This window comes from Leucoraja erinacea, chromosome 2, assembly GCF_028641065.1.
Source record: "Leucoraja erinacea ecotype New England chromosome 2, Leri_hhj_1, whole genome shotgun sequence".
Classification (NCBI taxonomy): domain Eukaryota; kingdom Metazoa; phylum Chordata; class Chondrichthyes; order Rajiformes; family Rajidae; genus Leucoraja; species Leucoraja erinaceus.
Window position 1 is genome coordinate 53216644 of NC_073378.1, and position 19289 is coordinate 53235932.

The 19289-nt window shown below is 41.6% G+C and overlaps 1 protein-coding gene across 5 annotated transcripts in view; it reads right to left on the reverse strand.

The window, feature by feature from the left end:
- Window positions 1-19289, reverse strand: part of tpk1 (thiamin pyrophosphokinase 1) — a 349575-nt gene that overhangs the window by 22223 nt on the left and 308063 nt on the right. The window lies entirely within an intron of this gene.

Sequence of the window (19289 nt, forward strand, 5' to 3'; positions counted from 1 at the left end):
TTAGTTCTCTCGCTGATTTTACGAAGCAATTATATTTTCGTGAAAATTATTTAAAACTTCCAGATACCAGATGATTTAGAAATGCAATACAATAGACAGACATCCTATTTCCAATAAATAAGCAATGGAATAGAGAGACCTTGGTGTGCAAGTCTGAGAATCGAGAACCAGCGGACATACAATGCCCTCCATAATGTTTGGGAGCAAGACCCATCATTTATTTATTTGCCTCTATCTCCACAGTTTGAGATTTGTAATAGAAAAAAATTACATGCGGTTAAAGTGCACAGTCAGATTTTATGAAAGGGTATTTTTACACATTTTGGTTTCACCATGTAGAAATTACTGTTGTGTTTATACATCACCCCCCCCCCCCCCCCCCCCCCCCCCCCCCCCCCCACACCACCCATTTCAGGGGCACCATAATGTTTGGGACACATGGCTGCACAGGTGCTTGTAATTTCTTAGGTGTGTTTAAATGCGTCCTTATTGCAGGTATAAGAGAACTCTCCTCTCAGCACCTAGTCTTTCCTCCAGTATTTTCATCACCTTTGGAAACTTTTATTGCTGTTTATCAACATGAGGACCAAGGTTGTGCCAATGAAAGTCAAAGAAGCCATTATGAGACTGAGAAACAAGAATAAAACTGTTAGTGACATCAGCCAAACCTTAGGCTTACCAAAATCAACTGTTTGGAACATCATTAAGAAAAGAGCACCTGCGAGCTTACTAATTGCAAAGGGACTGGCAGGCCAAGGAAGACCTCTACAGCTGATGAAAGAATTAGTTATTAATTGATTGTTGTCATATTTAAGCTTTCCTTTTGTAAAAAGCCAATTGTAATGCATGATGGGATTTGGACAACTCCCATCATGACAAAGGTTTTTTTTTACTTAAGTTGAATAGTTCACAGCTCTCTTACAATGTTTTTTTAATGTAAGTTGAAGAGGTCATTCAGATAAGAAGGGACCAGAGGATGCCATTGGGATGACTGGCTTTTGGCAAAGACTGAAAAACAACTCCATATTTGGAGGTGGCTGCTGGTTTCTTGTACATACATCATGCAATTGGTTTTATGTCTGTACATATATAAGCTCAGGTTTTCTGGTATTTCTTTGTGTGTGATGCTGGAGATTCAGACGTAAAACTGTTGCCTCTGGGTCTCTAGGTCCACACCCGTCAGACGTTAAATTAAAGCTTTGTATGGTCTTAAGAATTTGTACTTTGTCTATCTTTTTAAGTGAATTTTTACATTTGAATGACAGAAGAATTCTCTCTATAATAAAGAAAAATCCCCATACACCTATCTGACAGATCAGAAACACTCTTCAGGAGTCAAGTGTCGATTTGTCAATGACCACTGTCCGCAGAAGACTTCATGAACAGAAATCCAGAGGCTACACTGCAAGATGCAAACCACTGGTTAGCTGCAAAAATAGGATGGCCAGTTTTCAGTTTGCCAGGAAGTACTTAAAAGAGCAACCACAGTTCTGGAAAAAGGTCTTGTGGACAGATGAGATGAAGATTAACATATCAGTGATGGCAAGATCAAAGTATGGAGGAGAGAAGGAACTGGCCAAGAACCAAAGCATACCACCTCATCTGTGAAACACGGTGGTGGGGGTGTTATGGCCTGGGCATGTATGGCTGCTGAAGGTACTGGCTCACTTATCTTCATTGATGATACAACTGCTGATGGAAGTAGCATACTTAATTCTGAAATGTACAGACACATTACATCAAGTTCAAACAGATGCCTCAAATCTCATTGGCTAAAGCAACAAAGGAGTTTTTCAAAGCTAAAAAATTGTCAATTCTTGAGTGACCAAGTCAATCACCCGATCTGAACCAAATTGAGCATGCCTTTTATATGCTGAAGAGAAAACTGAAGCAAGTTTTCCCCAAAGCAACTTGCCCCCAAAACAAGCATAAGCTAAAGATGGCTGGAATACAGGCCTGGCAGAGCATCTCCAGAGAAGCCACCCAGCAACTGGTGATGTCCATGAATCGCAGACTTCAAGCAGTCATTGCATGCAAAGGATGTGCAACAAAATACTAAACATGACTACTTTCATTGCTTGTGGGGGGACAATGTATAAATACTGCTGTCATTTCTACATGGTGAAACCAAAATGTATAAAAATATCCTTTATTAAAATCTGGCAATGTTGACTTTAACCACGTTTGATTTTTATTCTATTTCAAATCTCAAATTGTGGAATACAGAGGCAAATAAATAAGTGATGGGTCTGTCCCAAACATTATGCAGGGCACTGTAGGTTTAAAATGAGGGGGCAATGATGGGTTATAGTTCAAGCGTGGGTAAGTGGGACTAGTGTGGATGGAACATGTTGGTCAGCGTGGGCAAGTTGATTTGAACAGGCTGTTTCCATGCTGTATGACTGTGAGAGTGAGAGACTGTTCGGTACACATATGATAACATTTGTGCTACGTTGGGGATTGTCCATGAAGTAGAAAATTATGACTTTTTAAAAAAAAAAAATAAAACTATCATTGTATAAAACTATCAGTGGGCAGGAACATCTGGTTTTCAAAGTTATATATATATTAGCTGCCAAACAATTTGAATGAGTATAATTCAGTAAAAGATAATTCCTTAAAAGTTCCTGTTTTGCTGGAGTATTCCAATTCCTGGTATCTAAATATTCATTATTCCGTCAAGATTATGATTTCGAAATGTACTTTGATGTAACAGTGATTTCAAAATATAAAAAAATGATTTTGAAAAAAATGGATCGACATTCAAAAATGTATTTTATGAACTTAAAAAACCTATCCTCGGGACATTCTGCACTCTTGCTCAAAAAACACTGGAACTTTATCCAAATGTTTTAAATGGAGTCTGTATCGCTAATCGAGGATGTCTACCATTAAGAATTCAATGTACCGTTTACATGTTCATGTCATAGGAGCAGAATTAGGTCTTTCAGCCCATCGAGTCTATTCCACCATTTAATCATGGCTGATCTATCTTTCCCTTCCAATCCCATTCTCCTGCCTTCTCCCCATAACCCTCGGCATCTTTATTAATCAAGAACCTGTCAATCATTTCCAGGTTCAGTTTATCAACTCCCCCCCCCCCCTTCCTTACAATATGTCTGAGAAAGGGTTCTGACCCAAAATGCGCCTGTCCATGTCCTCCACAGATGCTGCCTTTTAAAAAATATAAACCAGCACATGTAGCAGCATGTAGGAGTACCAAGATGGATTCAACAGTGGCTGAATGGGAGAAGCCAGAAGGTAATGGTGTATGGTTGTTTGTCGGGTTGGAGGCAGGTGACGAGTGGGGTGCCTCAGGGATCGGTGTTGGGTCCTTTGTTGTTTGTCATGTACATCAATGATCTGGATGAAGGTGTGGTAAATTGGATTAGTAAGTATGCCGATGATACCAAGATAGGGGGTGTTGTGGATAATGAAGAGGATTTCCAAAGTCTACAGAGTGATTTAGGCCATTTGGAAGAATGGGCTGAAAGATGGCAGATGGAGTTTAATGCTGATAAATGTGAGGTGCTACACCTTGGCAGGACAAATCAAAATAGGACGTACATGGTAAATGGTAGGGAATTGAAGAATGCAGTTGAACAGAGGGATCTGGGAATAACCGTGCATAGTTCCTTGAAGGTGGAATCTCATATAGATAGGGTGGTAAAGAAAGCTTTTGGTATGCTAGCCTTTATAAATCAGAGCATTGAGTATAGAAGCTGGGATGTAATGTTAAAATTGTACAAGGCATTGGTGAGACCAAATCTGGAGTATGGTGTACAATTTTGGTCGCCCAATTATAGGAAGGATGTCAACAAAATAGAGAGAGAGTACAGAGGAGAATTACTAGAATGTTGCCTGGGTTTCAACAACTAAGTTACTTAGAAAGGTTGAATAAATTAGGTCTTTATTCTCTGGAGCACAGAAGGTTAAGGGGGGACTTGATAGAGGTCTTTAAAATGATGAGAGGGATAGACAGAGTTGACGTGGATCAGCTTTTCCCTTTGAGAATAGGAAAGATTGAAACAAGAGGACATGACTTCAGAATTAAGGGACAGAAGTTTAGGGGTAACATGAGGGGGAACTTCTTTACTCAGAGAGTGGTAGCGGTGTGGAATGAGCTTACAGTGGAAGTGGTGGAGGCAGGTTTGTTGGTATCATTTATAAATAAATTGGATAGGCATATGGATGAGAAGGGAATCGAGGGATATGGTATGAGTGCAGGCAGGTGGGACTAAGGGAAAAAAGTTGTTCGGCACGGACTTGTATGGCCGAGATGGCCTGTTTCCGTGCTGTAATTGTTATATGGTTATATGGTTATACATGCAGTCAATCACTTGCACTCAAGTGAAATTCATGCTGGCAGCCTAGTCATGCAACAGACCTCTGCATGAACAGGCAGCAAATTGTTTCTTGATTATAGGAATTTCATGACAATTATTTCAAAGTTAAACTTTCATCAGTATTTGTGAATCCCTTACGAATAATTTTCTACCTTCTTGAAATCACGTTCCACCCTTACCATTTCCTACAGTTTCCCCAACCCCTCTAGCAACATTACTTTAGGTGAGGTGCAATGTATCTGCAGGGCTGTCATTTGCTTCTCTTCAAAACAATAAGGAATATCAATCAAACCACATATTTTAAGAAGAACACAAAATGATACATGCGTGGCTGACAAAATAACAGGGGGCATCCCTCTAAAATATATGATTGAAGTAAATGTCAATAATTATACAATCGAATCTTAATAAAATGAGTCTTTTTCTCCCAACAAATGACTGGATTTATACAAGCAGCAAAGGAGCATAGTTTTCAGCTAGCTCTCGAAGTGTTGAATAGAGATTCGTATTCAACCTAACGCTGGATGCTGATGGCAATGGCAGTAACTCAATTTAAATGCTCACTGTTGATCAGTACTAGACGATGGACTCACTGGATAAATCATCCTAGTTAGGTTTTTTTTTCTTGGCTCAGCGATTGAACAAGATGGATGTCCCCATGGCTACTTTTTCATTAGGAAACTGGTTGAGTATCTTCACAGAGGAGGTGACACCATAAATATTACTGTTCAGTGTAAGAAGAAGGGCAAGCACTTTGGTTTGAACTACCGTTAGTAGAACCGCATCATCTGTTATCTAGTATTGACATGCACATAGCCTGAGACCAACTATGTGGCCCAATAAATACACACCACAATGGTACAAGGAGTTCTTTTCATATACCAAATGGTTCTATTACAATCATCTGAGAAAGACTGTTTTCTGTCAGTGAATAAGAATTGATATTGGCATAATGTTCGGCACAGACATTGTGGGCCGGAGGGTCTGTTCCTGCGCTATGCTGTACTGTACTGTTTTATGTTCTATGTTCTATGTTCTAATTCACAGGCTGAAGAATCAGGCTTCAATATTTTTTATTCGGATTCTCAAGCACCCATCGTGACAGCTATTGTGAAAATCTATTCACATGAATTTTCTGAGCAAGAAACCCATATTCTCTCGATCTTATTCATTCCAATGTTTTCACCTTTCCATGCATCTTCTCGGTCTGTGTCACCTGCGTTGTTATTTCTGCAATCTGCTCCAATTCTGTGCTGAGGGAAATCTGATTGCCGAAGTGTCTCTGCTACTTCAAGTTCATTTTTGAACTTCAGAGGTACTCTTAAGCAATTGCATCCACTTCCAGTTCTATTACCAGAATGTAAAATTGGATGTACTTCAATTACTGATGTAGCTGACAGCCGGGCCATGTATCCATTACATTGAATTGAAGTTGAATCATTTCATAAGATCATCAAATGTCGACAGCTACAAAAGATGATTTCTCGACTGCCACAGATAGGTTTGGTGACATTTTGAACATAACTTTACCCAGGAACAAGGTAGAAATTTCTTCAAAAGAACAAACTGCTGCAATTTTCTCTCCCCACAATGAATGATTTTTAAACTACAAAAAAATTGTAATTTTTATTTTCCTGAACTCATGCAACTTAAATCCGGAGCTCTGAACTTGTTGACAAAAACCTCATTCAATATAATCCCAAAATGCTGGAGCAACTGAGCAGGACAGGCAGCATCTCTGAAGAGAAGCAATGGGTGACACATCGGGTCGGGACCCTTCTTCAGACCCGCTGAGTTACTCCTGCATTTTGTGTTTATATTTGGTTTAAACCAGCATCTGCAGTTCCTTCCTACTCATTTCAATATAATTGGGCCAAGCAGGCAGGGCAGAGCAAGTCTCAGTCACATCTGCTAAGGAAGCCATCGACAGATAGATACCTAAACAATGCCCGAGGTAGCTGGGAAAAACCCTTCTCAATACTTATTGCTTCCAACTGTCCCCGAATGTCAGGCAGCATCTCTGAAGAACATGAATAGGTGACATTTTCAGGTCAGGATCCTTCTTGGGCTTGATCTTTCCATCTATAAGATTATGACCAGGAATAGCAGTTGTTCAGTTGAGATTACAAAGTACAATATCTGCTGCACCCAAGGATATTTGGAATTTGCATAAAAATGCTGGCAGATTGCATCGGGTTGTTTTTTTTCCACTTGTGTTGTTATTTGTTTTCTGGATGGGGATTTATATTGTTGCTTTATATGTTGTGTTTGGCCACGAACACGAGGTAAAATAAATTAGAAAAATGTGACAGAAATCTAGTTTATCACAGCTCTGCATATTTCACTGCACCACACTCACAGACAGAACATGAGTGGGATGTGATCAAAAATACTCAGTTCCCAGTTATTCTTCTCAGACGTATTCACAAGCTTCTCTTTATCTTTCATTCAGTGAATTTTATGCATTGCACGGTGATGGATATTGCTACTGCAGAATGGAATACTTTCCATTTCAGACACCCAGTGTCTGCATTAAAGGGAGTGAAGTTGAGAAAAGTGATCATCTCCATTTGTACTGACACCACCACCGTGACACCAAGAATTTGTATAGTGCCTTTTATTGTACCAAAATATCTTAAGCGCTTCACCGAGATGCGAGGAAGAATTAAAGCAAAGCTCAGAGACAGGGGAGAATTGAAAGCTGCCCGAAAAATAGCAGAAATCTTCAGAATCACCTTTGTAGGGGGATGAGATGCTCACACTGAGGAGTCCAGAGATAATCAGTTGCAGCACATTTCCAGATCCTGCACATTTCCAGGTCTGAAGGAGGGTCCCGAAATGTCACCCATCCATCTTCTCCAGATATACTGCCTGACCCGCTGACTTACTCCAGCACTGTGTGTCTTTTCTTGTAAACCAGTCTCCACAGTTCCTTGCATCTCTATGTATTTTAGATCCCATTTTGATCGGACTTTACCTTGAACTAAATGTTATTCCCTGCATCATGTATCTGTACACTGTGGATGTCTTGATTGTAATCATGTATTGTCTTTCCACTGACTGCTTAGCACAAACAAGCTTTTCAATGTACCTCATTACACATGACAATACACTAAACTCAACTTAAAACTCAATTTCGCTCATGACCACATTGCTTTTCCAATCCTTTCTAGTAACAGGATAGATTTTTGTTTCATTTAAAATTAATAAGTAATAATTTTGTGTCTGCATATTGATGTAATCATTTTTATGTGATAATGGCCTAAAGAGACTATAAGCTGAGATTTCATCTGAACCTGTCAGTGAGGTAACAGACCTGAAAAACTGTGTCGTGTTGCTCTCTGCAAATAAAAACACGGAAAATTATGTCTAAAAAAAGTCACAAGTACTAATTTGTTAACACACACAACATAATCAATAACAAAAGTCTATTGATGTCTGCCGTGGCACATTGATAACAAAAGAAACAAGCCCGATAGTCAATATAAATACCATGAACCCACAATAAATTTAAGATCACCAGATAATGGAATAATACATGGAATAATATTAAGACAGTCATCCCCCAGCAGTTTCAAATGAATACTTTAAACCTGAACTCCAATCAGGTGGGCAAATCCTGATAGAAACATAGAAACATAGAAACTAGGTGCAGGAGTAGGCCATTCGGCCCTTCGAGCCTGCACCGCCATTCAATATGATCATGGCTGATCATCCAACTCAGTATCCCGTACCTGCCTTCTCTCCATACCCCCTGATCCCCCTAGCCACAAGGGCCACATCTAACTCCCTCTTAAATATAGCAAATGATTGGATAGGAATATTTTTCTTCGGCTCTCCCTCAAGATTGAGGGTGATTTCCTTTCTCTCTGGCTCAGAGATGATTAAGGAGGATACTGTGGGAATTGCAGATTCCTCCACATGTTTAGGAGGAGGTGGTTAATAGAGTGGGTGCCTGGGCAGTGGGTGAGATGGGACACTCCTCCCACCATTTACAAAAGGCTTCTTTGTTTGCTTTCAGCATGGTCTCAAGACTCTCAATGCCATCCCGAATGCTCTTTCTCCACTTTTAATAGTCGTGGTCCAGAGATTTCGGGAGTCAGTGGGGACATTGCATTTTTTCCCACTCTAAGCAGGCTTTAATCACATTCCTCGAATCTTTTCATCCTTCCACCCTATTCACTTGGTCTGCCAGGGCATTGAAGTGTTGCGAATACAACCTTGATTCTATCGTTCTGCTGGCTCAAAGGGCCTGCTGTAGGTAGTACGTTATTCATAATCAAATACTCCCATCAAACATGAGAGAAAATCATTATTTGAATGAAAGTCATTCAACTACAGGTTCTTTTGACCTATTGATGGTTTGCAGCATTTTGTGTATTACTTCCAGAATATGCAATATTTCACTTCAGTGTTCAGAACCATCGCAGAAGAGGAAACATGACAAGTCTGCACAGCAAATGATTCATCTTGTTTCCAAACACTTTGCACAAGCTTCAGCATTCTATATATTTAAATTGTTCTAACACTGATCCCCGGTGTGCACCAAACACAAGGACGAACATGATAGCAGGAATGTCGCAATTGGGTTGTATGTGTAGGTCTTCTAGATCAGAAAATGATTTACAGTACATTGCACCCAATAATGAGGAAATTGCACATCAATTTGGTTGTTGATGTCAAGTACCTGGATATTTACTCAGGCAAACTGATTAGCCTACCACAAAATTGGGAAGAAGACTTCACCTTCAAAACCATCATCCCACCCAAACTCCTTCAATTCCCCCTCTGCCTCTGGATCCTTGACTTTGACCCACAGACCACAATCAATGAAGGTAGGTGACAACACCTCCTCCACGATGCTTCCCAGCACCAATGCCCCACAAGGATGCAGAGACTGAAGAAATTAACCATGTCTCAGAGACTCTTACAAATGTTTACAGAGGCAAAATAGAAAACATATGTCAAGTTGCATCACAGCTCTCACAGTTTGTTGGAGTCGCTGGAGACATGCTGAATTTCTTTAGTCTGTTCAGGAAGTAGAGACATTGGTGTGCCTTCTTGAATGTCGCATCAATGTGGTTGGTCCACGGCAGATCATTGGTAGCCTTAACGCCAAGGAACTTGAATCCTTTCCACTTCAGCACCTATGATGCTGATTGGGGCATTTACTCCACCACACTTCCTGGTGTTGACAACAAGCCTTGCTGACATTGAGGGAAGGATTATTGCCCTGACAGCATGTTACTAAGTTCTGAATCTCCTTCCTGTCCTCTGTCTGATCATTGTTCATGATGCAATCCTCTACAGAGGTGTCATCTGCAAACTTGCCGATGGAGCCAAATTTAGTCATAGAATCATGAGTTTGGGCACAGCCCTTCCCAAGATTACAACAAATTGGAGAGTTGTTGAGGTAGCCCAGTCCATCACACAAACCAGACTTCCTACCACTAACTCCATCTATATTTCATGCTGCCTTGGAAAGCTGCCAATGTAATCAAAGATTTGCCTTGATCTTTCCTTCTTCTAGTTGCTCCCATCTTACAGAAGTTCAAAAGTGCACACCACCAGACTCAAGAACAGCTTCTTCCTCTCTTTTTCAGGCTACTGAACAGTCCTTCCATAAGCTAGGGGAATATCTGATACACCTTTACCCCATTGTGTACAATGGACTTTGTCTATGGAACTGTTGTGCTACAATGCTGAGAACTACATTCTGCACATTGTACCTTCCCCTTTGCTCTACCTACTTGGGCATATGTAGAATATAGAATGCAGAGCAAAAGAACAGGCTCTTTTGCCCACAACATCTGGACCGAACACAATGCCATGATAAACCAATCTCATCTGCCTATACATGGTTCATATTTCTCAGTTTCTGGTATATTCATATACACATGTTCATGCTTGGTACATAAGCCTGTACAATTCCTAGGGATGAGATGAGGGTCCAACACTGGCCTGGTAGGGTAGAGGTCATAAGAGCATAAGAGATAGGAGTAGGATTGGGTCTTCCGGTCCATCAAGTCTACTCTGCCATCCAATCATGGCTGATCTGTCTCTCCCTCCAAACCCCATTCTCCTGCCATCTCCCCATAAACTCTGACACCTGCACTAATCAAGAATCTATCTATCTCTGCCTTAAATATATCCACTGACTTTGCCTCCCACAGCCTTCTGTGACAAAGAATTCCACAGATTCGCCACTAAAGAAGTTCCTCATCTCTTTCTGAAAAGAAAGTCCTTTAATTCTGAGGCTATGACCTCTAGTCCTAGACTCTCCCACTAGTGGATACATCCTTTGCACATTCACTCTATCCAAGCCTTTCACTATTCTGTACGTTTCAATGAGGTCCACCCTCATTCTTCTAAACTCCAACGAATATAAGCCCAGTGCCTTCAAAAGCACATCATATGTTAACCTACTCATTCCTGGGATCATTCTTGTAAATCTCCTCTCGACCCGCTCCAGAGCCAGCATATCCTCAGATATGGTGCCCAAAATTGCTCACAATATTCCAAATGTGGGCCTGAACAGGGCCTATAGAATCTCAGCATTACATCTTTGTTTTTGTACACAAACTCTCGAAATAACTGTTAGCATTGAGTTTGCTTACTTTACTACTGATTTGACTTGCAGATTAACATTTTGTGAATCCTGCACCAGCAATCCCAAATCCCTTTGAACATCTGATTTCTGGATTATCTTCCCATTTTGAAAATAATCTATTCCTTTATTCCTGCCACCAAAATGCATGACTCCACACTTTGCTACACTATATTCCATCTGCCACTTCTCTGCATACTCTCCAAAACTATCTAAGTCCTTCTGCAGAGTCCCCGCTTTCTCTACAACATCTGCCCCTCCACCATCCAAATCATTAATATACAACGTGAAGAGCAGTGGCCCCAGCACCAAGCCTTGCGGAACTTTGTTGGTTTATAGTAGGTTCCAGGACCAGATCTCGGGCATTCAAGTCTGGTGATGCAGATTCATAAGTCGTGCAGGTATGACTTTGATAAGGTGTTTGGACCTGGAGGTGTACCTGGTCATGTTCTCAAAACCTGCATGGACCAACAAGCTGGAGTTTTTGCAGACCTCTTCAACCTCTTGTTAGTGAGATTCCCACCTGCTTTAAAAGGGCATCAATAAACCAGTGCTCAAGAAAAGTAAGATGACATGCCTCAAGAATGACCAACCGGTGACATTAAAGATGAAGTGCTTTGAGATGTTCGTTATGGCGCATATCAACTCCTATCTTAGCAACAACCTGGATCCATTACAATGTGCCTACCACCACTTCACTCTGCACCGAACCACTTGGACACCAAATACACACACGTCAGGCTGAGCTCATAGACAACAGCTCAGCATTCAACACCATAATTCCCTCAGAACATGTTACATATTTCAGGAAACTATGTCTCTGCCCATCCCTTTGCAACTGGATCCTTGACTTCCTCATCAATGGAAGAAAATCGGTACAAATAAGAACACACATCCTCTTCGATAATCATCAGCTCAGGAGCACCTCACGGCTGTGTGCTCAGTCCCCTGCTCTACTCACTCTATACTCATGACTGTGAAGCCAGTCACCAGATCCACCACTGTCTTCACATACACTGACCACCACTATCGTTGGACGGATTACAGTTAATGAGTTTGAGTGTGGGATGGAGATTGATTGTCTGATTGAATGATGTCAGAGCAAAACCTTGCACTCAACGTCAGCAAAACCAAGGAGTTGAAGGTTGTCTTTAGAAGAGGAAGGCCAAGGATTCACAAACTTGTCTTCATGAACAGGTGGGTGGTGGAGAGAGTAAAAATCTTCAAGTTCTTGTGTGTCCATAACTTTGCAGATCTGCCGTGGGCCCTGCACATTCATGCAATCATAAAGAGAGCCCATCAACACCTCTACTTCCGTGGAAGAATATGGAGATTCAGTATGTTGAAGAAGTGATGAACACTGCACGGTCCATCATGGGTATTGACCTCCCCAACATCGACGGGATCTATTGGAGGTGCTGCCTCAAAAGTTGTTCCAGCAGCAGACTTTTGACCCTCCCCTCCATAAAGGGCAGGATTGGCATGTGGCCTTGCTCTTTGGGAATAGTGTACAGATACTGATGTTGCAACATGAAATAACTGACCTGCACTGGTGGCAAATCATAACAAAACTCACAGATATACTTCAGTCTCATTTCTGGAAGTCCTTGTACATTAGTCACTGAAAGTATGCTGGTACAGCAGGCAGTGAAGCATGCAAATGGCATGTTGGCCTTCATAACACGAGGAGTTGAGTATAGGAGCAAAGAAGTCCTTCTGCAGTTGTACAGGGCCCTGGTGAGACCACACTTGGAGTATTGGGTGCAGTTTTGGTCTCCAAATTTGAGGAAGGACATTTTTGCTATCGAGGGAGTGCAGCGTAGGTTCACAAGGTTAATTCCCAGGATGGCGGAACTGTCATGTTGAAAGAATGGAGCGGCTGGGCTTGTATACTCTGGAATTTAGAAGGATGAGAGGGGTTCTTATTGAAACATATAAGATTATTAAGGGATTGAACACACTTGAGACCGGAAACATGTTTCCGATATTGGGGGAGTGCCGAACCAGGGGCCACAGTTTAAGAATAAGGGGTAGGCTATTTAGAACGGAGATGAGGAAAAACCTTTTTACACAGAGAGTTGTGAATCTGTGGAATTCTCTGCCTCAGAAGGCAGTGGAGGCCGATTCTCTGGATGCTTTCAAGAGAGAGTTCAATAGAGCTCTTAAAGATAGCGAAGTCAAGGAATATGGGGAGAAGGCAGGAACGGGGTACTGATTGTGGATGATCAGCCATGATCACAGTGAATGGCGGTGCTGGCTTGGGGCCGAATGGCCTACTCCTGCACCTATTGTCTATTTCCCCCTTTGTTTACACAATAACATTTTATTTTAATAATAGCATTCCACAAATGACAAGATTTTATCATCAATTTCACAACTTGACATAGTTTGATCAGACTTGAACCTGTCCTTTATCTAAGGCCAGTTTATTTATGGAGCAACCTTTCCTAACAAAGTGAAATCATCAAATGTTAATGTACAGAGTAAATCTGGCATTCCAATAAGGCACACTATATAAACTTGCAACAAGTTCAATATATCATGGATATAAATCATTGACAGACTCATCTCCACACACTCTATACCATACAGCTGCAGTTGGGTGACCAGTTCCAAAATCAATACAAACCTATAGGTGGTTCCCCAAATGCTGTTTCAGTTTTGTAGCTGTGAATTATCCCATGGCTTGTAGATTCAACCTGAAGGCCATCAAAGTCTAGCTGTCGCTACTCATGTTACCACTTACATTCTTGTGTCCTGTTTAGTTTGACTACATTTTGCACTTTAAGATTTCATGGTGTTGTTCATGCTGTTCACTCATAGTTGGTCAAGTCTCAAATATACCAATAATTTATGACGAGCAAGCTGGGAACATAAATCTGGACTTTATATTTGACCCTAGAGACTCTCTAACATGCTCCTCGGCATCCCTGAAAGAGCAAAGAAATCGGGGCCTTGATCGGGTGGATGCACCGAGGATGTTCCCAATGATCGGGGAAACTAGAACTAGGGGACATAGTTGCAGAATAAGGGGGGGCTCTTTTAAAACTGAGATGAGGAAGAACTTCTTCACCCAGAGGGTGGTTAATTTATGGAATTCACTGCCCCAGGGAGCAGTGGAAGCAGAAACTTTAAATATATTTAAGACTAAAATAGATGGTTTTTTAGCTGCCAAGGGGATAAGGGGCTACGGGGAGAGGGCAGGGATATGGACCTAGGTATGGTTAGTATAGTAAGACCTGAGTGATCTCCTGGACAAGTGTCGATCGCCTGGATTGGGGTCGGAGAGGAATTTCCCGGATTTTTTTCCCGAATTGGACCTGGGTTTTTATCCGGTTTTTTGCCTCCCCCAGGAGATCACGAGGTTCTTGGGGTGGAGAGGGGTGATAGCGGTATAAAGGGGAGGGTAGTGTCTTGTGTTCTGTGTCTTGTGTCTACTGTTTGTGGGTAAGTGTGTCTGTTTAGTGTTCAGCCATGAGCGAATGGCGGTGCGGGCTCGATGGACCTGGTGGTCTGCTCTCGCACCTACTTTCTATGTTTCTATGTTTCTATGTTTCTATTAAATCCTGGTTTAAAGGGTTTTTTTTAATGTACCGATCTGCAACAGCATTGCTATCAGATATCGCTGATCTAAAATCAACTCAGATTTATCATCATATGCACGTAATAATAGACAATAGCTGCAGGAGTAGGCCATTCGGCCCTTCGAGCCAGCATGTGAGGTAAAAGTGCAATGAAAATCTTGCTTGCAACAGCTTCTCGGGCACACAGATTGAGACAACACATAAAAACATACATTATATGTAACTTGCACTAATGTCTCCTACTGTCACAGTGGATCAACGGGGATGCAATCGTGTTGGTTCCCCACTCTGCATTGGACCACTTGGACAATAAAAACATATGCATCAGCCTGTTGTTCATTAACACCATCATCCCCTCCAAATAATAATAATAATCTTATTTATATAGCACATTTTTATGTAAACTTGCATTGACCCCAAAGTGCTTCACATAATTACATTACATTTACACACAGGCAAAGGTGGGTGAAGTGTCTTGCCCCAAGGACACAACGGCAGTATGCACTCCAAGCGGCATTCGAACCGGCTACTTTCTGGTCGCCAGCTGAACACTTAGCCCATTGCGCCATCTGTCGTCCCAGCAAATGTGCTACTAAACTCAGGAAAGTGGGTTTCTGTGTATCCTTTTGCAACTGAATCCTCAACTTCCTCAACAGGCTACAATCGGTATGAATTGGCAACTACACTTCCTCCACGATAACCATTACAGGGTCACCTCAAGGCTGTGTGCTCAGTCCCCTGCTCTACTCACTTTATACCCATGACTGTGTGGCCGGACACAGTTCCAACCCCATCCTTAAATTCGCCGACAACACCACGGTCATTGGACGAATTAAAGGTAATGATGAGACAGGAGGGAGGCCGATTGTCTGATTGAAAGCTGCCAGAAAAACAACCTTGTTCGCAATGTCAGTAAATCCAAGGAGATGATTGTTGACTTTAGAAGAGGAAAGCTGAGGATCCACAAACCTGTCTTCATCGACGGGGGTGTGGTTGAGAGAGTCAAAAGCTTCAAGTTCCTGGGCACTGTAATCTCTGAACATCTGTCCTGGAACCAGCACATCGATGCAATCACAAAGAATGACCATCAATGCCTCAACTTCCTTAGAGGATTGAGGTGATTTGGTACATCAATGAATACTCTCTTGAACTTCTACATGTTTGTGGTAAAGAACATGTTGACTGTTTGCATCAAGGCCTGGGAAGGGGATCGGGATGGAGAGAGAAGGCAAGGGATATCTGAAGTTAGAGAAGTCAATGTTCATACCACTGGGGTGTTCACTTGCACATCTTCCAACCTCAACTACTGTATCCACTGTTTCAGGTGTCAACATCTCTACATCGGCGAGACCAAGCGCAGGCTCGGCGATCATTTCAATGATCACCTCCTCTGAGTCCGTCTCAACCTATCTGATCTCCCGGTGGCTCAGCACTTCAACTCCCCCTCCCATTCCCAATCTGACCTTTCTGTCCTGGGCCTTCTCCATTGTCAGAGTGAGGCCCAGCGCAAATTGGAGGAACAGCACCTCATATTTCAGTTGTACGGGGTCTTGGTGAGACCACACCTGGAGTATTGCGTACAGTTTTGGTCTCCAAATCTGAGGAAGGACATTATTGCCATAGAGGGAGTGCAGAGAAGGTTCACCAGACTGATTCCTGGGATGTCAGGACTGTCTTATGAAGAACGACTGGATAGACTTGGTTTATACTCTCTAGAATTTAGGAGATTGAGAGGGGATCTTATAGAAACTTACAAAATTCTTAAGGGGTTGGACAGGCTAGATGCAGGAAGATTGCTCCCGATGTTGGGGAAATCCAGGACAAGGGGTCACAGCTTAAGGATAAGGGGGAAATCCTTTAAAACCGAGATGAGAAGAACTTTTTTCACACAGAGAGTGGTGAATCTCTGGAACTCTCTGCCGCAGAGGGTAGTCGAGGCCAGTTCATTGGCTATATTTAAGAGGGAGTTAGATGTGGCCCTTGTGACTAAGGGAATCAGAGGGTATGGAGATAAGGCAGGTACGGGATACTGAGTTGGATGATCAGCCACGATCATATTGAATGGCGGTGCAGGCTCGAAGGGCCGAATGGCCTACTCCTGCACCTAATTTCTATGTTTCTATGTTTCTATATTTCGCTTGGATAGTTTACACCCTAGCGGTATGAACATTGACCTCTCTCCATCCCCTTCCCTTTCCAGTTCTCCCTTTAGTCTTACTGTCTCCGCATACATTCTATCTTTGTCCCGCTTCCTCCTCTGATATCAGTCTGAAGAAGGGTCTTGACCCGAAATGTCATCCATCCCTTCTCTCCAGAGATGCTGCCTCACCTGCTGAATTACTGGCAATTAAAGACTCTTGACTTGCTGGTGTGCGAGATGACATCTACGTGATGGGCCCAGAACACATCATCCTGGCTAGCATCAGAAATTTGTAGCGGCCAGGTCTATCCACCACTGACCCATGAATGAAAAGTATCTATTGGTTTAATGGGTGTATCCTACAAAATTATATATCTATCCCGGTTCTTCGAAAATTATTTTTTATAAAATAATTTAAAACTTTTAAAATAGGAGAGAGGATGGTGGATAAGTTCAGTACAGCTAATATTTTAAAGGCATATTCATTTATTTGCTAAAATATCACTAATATTTAAAAAACATTTTAAGTATATATTTTAAGTAAATAAATGCCGGTCATTTATTTCCCATTCAAACTGATAAAAATGAATACTCATGGTATTGTTGACGTAACTTTGCCAAAATGGACAAGTTTATTTGCTGTAAAGTGAAGCAAGACCTTTCAACTTTCCGTTTAACTATTTAGGTACACGAGTTTATGCCGTCCCTGTTGCAAAATTATTTCAGTGAGAGCCATTTTTGCTTTTTTATACATGCATTCTAGGTAGATGGGCATTCCAGGTTGGCCAGCATTTATTGCCCATTTCTAATTGCTATGAAAGGAGTGAAGATAGATAATACTGTGGAAATAGATAATCCAGACTGGGTCACAAAGGCAGATTTCCATCACAATGGATCATATTGAACTAATTGTTTTTTAACAACAATCCTCTAGTTTAATGGTCAGCGTTAATAGGCCGTGAAAAGTGCTGCTTGTGGCCAGTGGTGCTGAACAAAACTGCCGCCATTCACCTGCATACCATAAATACATGACAAAGAAAATATGCCAGCACTGACCTCTTTGTTGCTAGATCAATAACATATGTACCGCATTATAATGAATCAGTAATAACCTGCCCACGTTTACAGAATCCTCTAAATTTTACTTTAATACCCTGCTTCTACAAAACTCTTTTCCAAATGCCTGAATCACAAGAAAGTTTCAACCGGCCACTATTTCTATCCATTCTTGTAACTTCTGCTTGTCCTTTTAATTTCCAAATAATTTATTTGTGGTTAATAATTGAAGTCACTGTGGAAAAATAGTGAATAGGAAATAGTGAATAAGGAAAGGCCAGTCACCTGACGAAGAATACTTGTTCACAGAAGATGTAAACGGTTCCATCACTGACTTCATCTACTATTTAATTTCCTGAAGCTGGGTTTTGTTGAAGTGGTCCGAGTCCCCAAGGTAATCAAGAGAAATTTGAGAATTTCTATCCATCCCAGGCAAACTGACCTCCCGAGTTGACATCCCTGTGATGAATATATATTTTCATCACATCTCTATAACGGAAAGGCCTACGGATCTTAAATTTCAATGTCTATTTTTCTCCCTATAGGTCAATTTAAATCACGCTTGCTGCAAAGCAAGCCGTATTGCAGCTGCACGGGTCAATTTCACCTTTGCTTCGGGAGCAGATTGCAAGTGATCACGATTACAAGAAATTGCATTTGTATAGTATCTTGAACAAAATGAAACCGAGGTGCTTCACAGAAGCATATACAGTAATATCATGATTGATTTCAGATCCGTTGACTGAATTCTGTGGTCAAAGAAGTATCTCAAAGGGTGAGGGTAGGGGAAGTGTCGGAGTGGACTCAGGAGGGGACTTTAATACATAGAGGGCCCTGCCAACATAAGTTGCAGGCGGAGCGCTGATACTAAACGAGTTGCAAGTGTAGAGGAAGCTTCAGAGACGGGCAGCAAAGAGGCAATGAGAATGCAAGGACAACAATTCACTGCCTGCTTCAACAAGTGCCAATGGGTTGAAAGGTGACCAGGACATGTTGTGAATTTGAGGATGCCAACAACAGTGTTTTGGACGTGTTCAGGCTATGGAAGGTAGAAGATGGCAAGTTGGTAAAGAGAGCATTTTTGTCAACAAACTCAGATGTAACAAGCACAAGGATTAGGATTACATGGCTATGATCAGCCATGATGATACAGTGCATAGTTTTGACTGATAGATTAGCTAAAATCTATTCTGTCCTGGGATATGATAATCAGTGGAAATGCTGGCATTTATCGTCCAGTGCATTCAGTTGAATGGAAATTTGTAAACAGCCTGATACTTCTTAAAGCTGCTCAATAACTACTCAGGCAATGAAGATTGAATCCTGCAAGTGTGATGTCTCATAAATTCTGATAAATAAATTAAAGTGCCTGTCCCACTTAGGAGACCTAAACAGCAACCTCTGGTGACCTTGCCCACTACCCAAGGTTTCCATGAGGTCACAGGAGGTTTTGGTCACTCTCCCTAATGGTTGAAAGTGTTTTCCGCGTGGTTGAGACTTCATCTAGGTTGCTGCTATTTTTTCATCATGATTAAAACCGGCCTCAACTAAAAATA